The sequence below is a fragment of the Benincasa hispida genome, chromosome 8 (assembly GCF_009727055.1).
Source record: "Benincasa hispida cultivar B227 chromosome 8, ASM972705v1, whole genome shotgun sequence".
Lineage (NCBI taxonomy): Eukaryota > Viridiplantae > Streptophyta > Magnoliopsida > Cucurbitales > Cucurbitaceae > Benincasa > Benincasa hispida.
The window spans coordinates 49,309,958-49,319,411 of NC_052356.1; positions in this window are offsets into that span (position 1 = coordinate 49,309,958).

Genomic DNA, 9,454 nt, shown 5'->3' on the forward strand with positions numbered 1-9,454 from the left:
ACTAGTTTACTTAAAACACAATACCGAAGGACATTTGAGAAGGTATCCGCCCAACTAGATACTGAAGGACTTTGAGAAGGTATCTATTGGTACTGAAGGATGTTTGAGAAGGTACCAAACCAACTAGATACTGAAAGATGTTTGAGAAGGTATCTGAACAGAAGTACCAAAAGTATGACGGTACTTAATATGGCCACGTGCACGTAGGTAGAGTCAGAGATTGAGCAAAAGGGTTCTCTCTTGACCAGTAGTTGGTGTTGGGATTTTTTTTATCCACAGTAGGGTTATTCTCAACTGAGAAACAGTTTACTGTTTTATGATTAAAATAGCTTTATATGTTTCATGCTTGGAAAATGTTTATACTGGTACTGTAGAAGCTTATATTTTAGTTAAACTCTTTATTGAGATTTTGCATGAGAATCAATTATCTTTCTTAAGTCACTCACTGGGCGCAAGCTCACCCCGTTTTCAAATGTTTTCCTTTCCCCCCCTATAGGTAGTGGTGAAATCCTCTAAAGATAGCTCTGCATCTGCTCTGCCACTAAAGGACAAAGAGATTTGTAACCCGTCTATTTAGGTGGTTTCTGTTAATATTGTACACATGTTACTGATGTTCATATAGGGACTAGGGTTTTTGGGTTTTGGGACTTGTAAATCTAGTGTTGTAATGTCTCTAAATATGTTATGTTTCTAAATTAATAAACTTTTGGCCTAAAGACATTCCGTTGTATATAAGTTATATTTTGGTATCAAAGTAATCCCGCAAGAGTTATTGGTAGTAAGTGTCAACCAAAGGGTTGATAACTACTGCAGTCACGCCCTTCTCTAGGCTAAGAGGGTGGTCTGGGGCGGGGTGTGACATTAGTTTTCATGCTTTTTATTTTCTATCATTAATTATTAGTTAATTCCTCCAATTATGTGAACCTCGCAACCTATTAGAAATTTTAATAGCTCAATTAGCCAATTTTCATAACAATCTAAATTAGCCCTAAATCAGTTTTAAACCTTTTCTTCTCAGCGACATACGAGTTAAACTGAAAAGCATTAAGTCGCAGGGTTCAATTGTCGAGACACACTACAAGCCAGATAGCCACATCTTATAGCATGATTTATTTGGGAAGATTTGTTAGGTTCCTAAAACTCGCAGTTTTTAATAAGATAATAATATTCTATAGTCAATAAACTTGTGGTTGATTTTATAAATTGCATACTTAAAAGTCTAAATTCAATAAACTAAGATCCATGGCTATTATATGAATATGTAGAGACATAAAGATTGATGAATTTCGAGTAAATAGCAAAAATGATCTATAGTACATGATTAAGGTTGGGTACCTTATTATGGTAACACTATTGGATGCGGCCTATTTTGTAATTGTTACAAAGAGTTGTAAAGTGCTTCATACGAAGTGATCCAAATTCGTACATGTTATGACACGAGGAGTGGGGGTGTCCTATGCAAAGGGGTTTGTACAAGATCAGACCACGAAATCAATCACTCTTACTCTATAACGTTGTTTACAGTTTAAGACTGACTATTTTTAAGCGATGACCGAGTTAACTCGATCTTAACCCTGAGCTAACTATGAACTCCTGTTTATTCAGGATTATCCTTATATTTGCATAGGTGAGGGTTGGCTTAACAGCGTCGACTCAATAAGGCTCCCATTTCAGGGGTAAGACCGAATAGATAGCTGGGGACATAGGGTGAAAGAATGGGAATTCATGCCTACCAATTTAGGATGGAGAAAGGTTGTTCCACTCAAGTACTAAATCCAGGTCTTTGAAAAAGTGAGCCCACCCTCTCACTGGGCCCGTAGGAGAGATATGGATTTAGTGATTGGATCACAAACCAGATTGTTCAATTAGAGCATCAGTAGGAACTTTAAGGAACAGACGTATTCTCGATTGGTAAAACATAACATTTGACCCAGCCGTTATTATGACAACTTTGATAGGGTTGACTTACTAACTATGTTTTAAATCATGTGGACAATACATATATACGTTGACGGGAGTTGAACTATAGGCTTTTAGCTGGAGTGACCCATTTGTTAACGGAATGGAGGTGTTAATTCGGCGTAATGAGTTTTGTCAATTTAATCTCGGATCGTTGGAAGCCCATGATCTATAGTCCGCGATGTCCCCCTAACTAGCTCATCAATGGATTGGCTTTAGAGTAATTTGAAACGTTTCAAATTAGAATTAAAAGAAATTAGTAATTATATGAGATATACTACACGATTAATTTTATGAATTAAATGGAATTGGAGAATTAATATTTAAAATATTGATTTAAATATATGAAGGTGGATTTGTGTAAAATTAATTTAATATTGATATTAAATTAATTAGAATGATTTAAATTGTTTAATGATTTAAATTGTTTAAATAATCATTTATTAATTTATTAAGAAAAATAATTTTTCAAAATTAATAATATTTTCAATTTTAGAAATCAAATTGATTTTTGAAATCATTTTGGTAAAAATTGAAAAAGATAAGAAAACACAAATGGATTTTTGGTTTTCTGCATTACATCTTCAACTTGCTCACACAAAATCCACCAAGTTTGGCTTCAATAACTCCAAGCATGAGCTGCATCTCATGCATCCATCTTCTTTACATGATAATCTACAATATATTGAGAAGATTGGAGTGGAATTGAGGCATGCAACTATAGAATTTTTTCTGAGAAATTCGTGTTGAAGAAGGTGTTCTTCAAGTGGGTTATGCAGTGAGCTCTTATCTAAATTCCTTTTGTTCAAACTTATTTTGAGTCCCACAACTCAATCTAAAGCTCCAAGAGAATAGTGGAGAATATCTTAAGGTGGACAGCAAGATTTAGAGCAGTTAGCAGCTGAGAATCAAGAGTTGAAGAAGTTCTACAAAGGTATGGCTTGAAACCCTCTTATTTTAGTTTGAGCATGCTTTAGTTACTGCCAAAATTAATGAATTAGAGTGCTTATTTATTCTTATGGCTTCTGCTACTTGCTAATATACTCCAACAATTGGTATCAGAACATCATGTAAGCATTCAATTTGGTTTAATTTTGGTATGGTGGGTGCTTTTCATGAGTTATATGAACATGGTGCACTGATATGGTTTTGTGAGTTTTGGCATTTAATTTCTCTTTGATTTATTGATTAAATTCTTAACTAGCTCTTGTTTGATGAGCTTATATGTGTTCTCAAGAATCTATAATTTATTTGGAGTCATTAGAGTTAAAATTAAGATGTAATTGAAGAAACAAGTGAAGAAGGCCGAGCTGTAGATTCCAGTTTTTCAGCCTCTACTGAGCTCTGGGTGTTGAAGTGTTGTGCATTAAACAATCGTGTAGCTGCACGGGCGCTTGATAACTTGTAGAAATACAAGTTATTTATACTGCCTTATTTAGATATTGTGGCCAAAAAAGAGGAAAGTTGCGTCATTTGTATGAAAATTAGCTAAGAAATAAAATAATTATAAATTATCGCAAATACACCCATTAAGACCATTAAGATGGTAGGAAAGGATATTTCAAGTCTGTTTTGTAGGAAACCAAGTCACCGCTTGCGATCAAAGCTCAGAGAGAAACTGAACAACACTTGTCCGTTGCATTGCGCCCGTCAAATCAATACTGAAGAAACGATCAACGCAATGACGGCGCAATGCGACAGTCGATCCAGAGCTGAACTTCAACCGCATGCGATAATAAAAACAACACCACATGCGGACACACGATCGAAAGATGCAAATGAGCAACGCAAACGCGAAGGATTTTGACACGTGTACAACTAACCATTGTGCATATTCGACAGACTGTTTGCATAACAGAAGGAATATTTATTCCACTTATTTTCGAACTTTCCATAACAATAAAGTGGGGACCACAACTCAGAAAGTTAAAACCTTCAGCTTATAAATACCTTAAAAGAATTCACTGAAATATATACTTGATACGGGGGATAATTGATATGAGGCTATTGAGAGAGAGCTTATCTGAGTACTGATCGGAGGAAATCCGAGAAGAGAAGAGACAAGACCGAAAGGTGAGTCTCAATGCAATTCTTCCAAATCCCCGCCGATAAGCTATGTACTTAGATCCCTTCTACCAGTTGAGCAAGCCTGAGAGGGAAGCTCATCCTTCCATTCACTCCATCAATGCCGACAAGCGATTCTCCATTCCAGATCTGTGCCAAGACGTTGGCACTTATTTGTATTTGTTTCTAACTCTCATTCATCAATTGTATTTCATCTTCTTAATCTCTTCATTCACAACCATGTATCAGACGCTAAATTGTATTATTGAATGTCTTGATCATTTCCATTTCCACTTCTCTATCTATTTCCGTTCCTCCATAAATCATTTTCTCCATGATGTTTTCTTAATCACTTGGTGATTAATATGAATTAAACAAGTAACTTAATTTGTGCAAAAGAAATAAAGATGTTTAGCGAAAGCATGCTATACGGCATCTTCACCTGTGAGAGCAGAAGTGAAGATGCCATTCTAATCTGTCGAGAGAAGGTTAGAAGAATGCATTAACTAAAGCGAGAAGTACTTCCAGAGATAGAAGCAACCTTGCGTTCACTACGTTCGTCCCTGTTTCACCGCAAAGATGTGGGAACGCGGCCGATCACCAAGAGGTGTACGCTAAGAGAAAAACGGAACCGTACTTATGCCTTTAACACAATTAAGGAACTTGCGATGTTTGTACTAATTACCTTTTCTCTTTCTGCTTCATACATAAGACTTGCCACTGCATAACACGATCTTTGTATAATCTTCACAGTCAGTCTCACCCTCAATATCTTGTATAATGAAACCTATATCTTTATCGTCATAGCTTAGGTTTATTTTATCGCTTACCTTTACTTTATCGCATTTTTTAAATACCTGTACACATAACCTTTTTATAAATTGAAAAACCCCTGGCCACATATATCACAAATATAACGCAATTAACCTAAAACAATCCCTGTGTTCAACCTCGGATCACACTAAGAAACTTGCGGTGGAATTATACTTGGTTCCAACGCAAGGAACTTGTGACAACGTATAGTATACTACAAGATTCTCATTTATAATGCATACCTAGAAGTAGTATCACATATCATCGCAATCATCCATGTGTGGTCTTGAACCTTGCTTGCATCATTGTATAGTTTATGTCACATCAAGTTTATGGCATCGTTTCCAGGGAACTGGTAATGGGGATATAAGCTTGTATGATGATAAAGACTTAAAATTTGCGTGTCAGCGCTAAACGATGTAAAGAGGTGCTATACGATAGCACTCACGATCATGAGTTTTGTCTGGTGCTATACGATAGCACTAAACGATCGTGTAATTATGTTCGATGCTAGACAATGGCGAAATATGATAAGTCAAAACACTAGGCGATCGTGTAGGTTTGTCCGGAGCTAGACGATGGCGATACACGATAGTTGAGAGACACTATACGATAGCACTATATGATCGTGTAGCTTTGTGCGGGCACTGAACCATGGACGCTATACGATGCCGCTTCATGATGAGGTAGACGCTAGACGATAAACATCAGTGCTACACAATGAGGTTTAGCGAGATTTCGAGCATGGAGCGAAAGCAGTCGGTTCGACTGGGTTTCTTGAGGTCCTGTCCGGTTCAGCCTCAAAAGATTTTTGGCTGGTCCAGTTCAGACTTTTCTGGTCTGGTTCAAGTTGTTTAGATTCAGTTTGGAGCGGTTCGAGCGGTTCAGAAGCAGTTTTGAAGCTGTTTTGTAATAATTAGGTTTTTGTTTGCTTGTTTATGCCAAAACTAAAACCATTTTAGTGTGTGTTTAATTATTTATGCATTTGATGTATGTTATAATTAAATAAATCATGTGTGCGCATACAGTATGCCATGTAGATTTAAAATCCCACTATAGGAAGCATGTTACATGCATTGAAAGTATGTTATAAAATGTTATAATATATAGTATGCATGTTAAAGTTTCTTTTATTTAATATAATTATTATATTAAATATTGAATTCCTTTGATGTATATTGTTGATGTTTAGCATGTCTAAGATTTTGTAACCTGTTATAAAATTGGGTTAGACGTTTAAAATCCATAACGAAGAATAGATGCATGCTCACGTAGGTTAACCACTCATTTTAATATTTAAAATAGATCGTTAAAACTTGTAAAACTCGGGTTATAAACTCAACTGGTATATAATTCTGTTTAAGACTTGGGGTACTTAAGTTGACGGTCTATGAAACACCTCCTACCTGGGGATTATGGCCGAATTATTGAGCGTTGTTAACCGGTTTTATGACATACATGAGCGATGTATGAGGTAATAAAACGGTTTATCACTAAGACATTGTAGGATAAAATCAATTTATAAATGTTATACATGGATAAACTGCTTAGACTTAGGGTTGTTTTTATTAGCCAAAAAGAACCTAAGTATATTCTTATCCATATTAATAGAACACTTCAGTGGGAGTTTAATAACTTCTATATGATAAAGTTATTAGGAAACTTCAGTGGGAGTTTAATAACTTCTATATGATAAAGTTAATAAAACACTTCAGTGGGAGATTAATAACATATACGATACGTTATTTTTAGCTCTCAAATCCCTAAGAGTTCACAATCAAGATTTAAGTGGTACTTCGTGGCACCCTGGTAGTGACCTCCATACAGAAAGTATTTTTTTAGCATAAATCTAGATTTCGATGAATAAGGGGAAGTTGTTCAAACATAAATCAATTATATGGTATATAGATTTCAACTTCCACGTTTCCACATAGTTTACATCGTGAGATTTTTATGACGCTTCGTGTCACCTTGGGAGTGACCTCCATACGAAAAGTGTTTTGTATTAGTTAATAACAAGGTAAACGGGGGAAGATTTTTATAGTAAGTGGGTGAAGGAAATGTGTCAATATATCCTGCGGTCTCTTCCGTTAGGACAAGATGACTAAAAGACCTTTTACTGGAAAAGGTTATCAAGCCAAAGAGTCTCTAGAGTTAATGCATTTTGACCTCTGTGGTCCGATGAATGTGCGAGTCAGGGGAGGCTATGAGTATTTCATCAGCTTTACTGATGATTACTCTAGGTATGGGTATGTTTATTTGATGCAACGAAAGTCTAAATGCTTTGAAAACTTTAGAGAGTTCAAGGCTAAAGTTGAAAATGCATTGGATAGACGGATTAAAACATTTCGATCAGATCGAGGTGGAGAGTTTTTGGATTCGGGGTTCCATGACTATTTGATAGTACATGGAATCGTTTCCCAACTCTCAACACCAGGTACACCTCAGCAGAATGGTGTAGTGGAGAGGAGAAATAAAACATTATTGGACATGGTTCAGTCAATGATGAGTTACACTTCCTTACCAGACTCGTTTTGGGGTTTTGCAGTGGAGACTGCAGTGTATAGTCAACCGTGTTCCTTCTAATAGTGTTGTGAGAACACCTCTAGAGTTGTGGAACGGGCGTAAAGGTAGTGTGCAATATTTCTGCTTATAGGATTGCCCAACACATGTTTCCAAAGCTAATCCAAAGAAATTAGATCCACGGTCGAGGTTGTGCCTCTTTGTAGGCTACACCAAAGGTACATGAGGGTGTTACTTTTATGATTTGATGAAAAACAGAGTGTTTGTGTCTACGAATGCTACCTTCCTAGAGGAAGATCATATTAGAAAGCACAGTCCACGTAGTAAGATCGTGTTACGTAAGCTTTCCAACAAAACTACTGAAACTTCAACAAGAGTTGTTGAAGGGCCTGCTTCATCAGCAAGAGTTGTTGATGATAGTTCATCTGGTAGGTCGATTCCACCTCAAGAATTGAGGGAACCTCGACGCAGTGGGAGGGTTGCGAACCTACCCATTCGCTATCTGGGTTTCACGAAAATCTTGGCTATGGTAGCCGATGGTGACGTTGAGGATCCTTGTCTTATCAGAAGGCAATGGAGGATGTTGACCCTAATGAATGGGTCAAAGCCATGGATCTCGAGATGGAGTCGATGTACTTCAACTCAGTGTGGGATCTTATAGATCAGCCTGATGGGGTAAGATCTATAGGTTGCAAATGGATCTACAAGAGGAAACAGGGTGCCGATGGGAAGGTACAAACCTTCAAGGCTCGACTTGTGGCAAAGGGTTATACCCAGATAAAGGGAGTCGATAATGAGGAGACTTTCTCGCCTGTTGCTATGTTGAAGTTGATTCGCATCCTCCTATCCATTGCCGCTTATTATGATTATGAGATTTGGAAAATGGACGTCAAGACTTCCTTTCTGAATGGCAATCTTAAAGATATCATTTATATGGTGCAGCCTGAGGGATTCATTGCCCAAGGTCAAGAGCAAAAAGTTTGCAAACTGAGTCGGTTCATTTATGGCCTGAAATAGGCATCTCGATCTTGGGATATTTGGTTTGATACTGCAATCAAATCATATAGCTTTGACCAAAAATTAATGAGCCTTGTGTTTACAAGAAGATCATCAACAATGTTATATGTAGATGATATCCTACTCATTCGGAATGATGTAGGACTACTGATTGCAGTTAAGAACTGGCTAGTGACCCAATTCCAAATGAAAGATTTGGGAGAGGCTCAGTTTTTTATTGATATACAGATCTTTCGTGATCGGATCAAAAAAGTGCTTGCACTATTGCAGGCATCGTACATTACAAGATGTTGCTCAAGTACTCGATGCAGAACTTCAAAAGGGGCCTATTATCGTTCAGGTATGGAGTTACATTGTCTAAGGAAATGTGTCCTAGGACGCCTCAAGAGGTTGAGGAAATGAGATGGATCCCATATGCTTCTACCATTGGCAGTTTGATGTATGAGATGCTCTGTACTAGACCAGACATCTGCTATGTTGTGGTAATAGTCAGTAGGTATCAGTCTAATCAAGGACAGGATCACTGAACCGTAGTCAAGAACATCCTCAAGTATCTTTAGAGAATGAGGGACTACATGCTCATGTATGGAACTAGGGATTTGATCCTTATTGGATACACAGATTCTAACTTTCAGACTGATAAGGACTATAGGAAGTCCACTTCAGTCAGTTTTTACTCTTAACGGAGGAGCAGTAGAAGCACTAAGTAGGGGTACATCGCTGACTCCACGATGGAGGCTGAGTATGTAGCGACTTGTGAAGCTGTTAAGGAGGCCGTTTGGCTCAAGAAGTTCCTGACTGATCTGGAAGTTGTTCCATACATGTCTAGGCCCATCACCATCTATTGAGACAATGTTGTGCTGTGGCAAACTCCAGGGAGCCCAGAAGTCACAAGTGTGGCAAACATATAGAGCGGAAGTATCATCTCATCCGTGAGATAGTGCATCGAGGGGATGTGATAGTCACGAAGATCGCTTTGGAGCACAATATTGCTGACCCGTTTATGAAGGCTCTCACGGCTACCATTTTTTAGGATCATCCACGACTTGGGTCTACGAGACTACCCACGACTGGACTA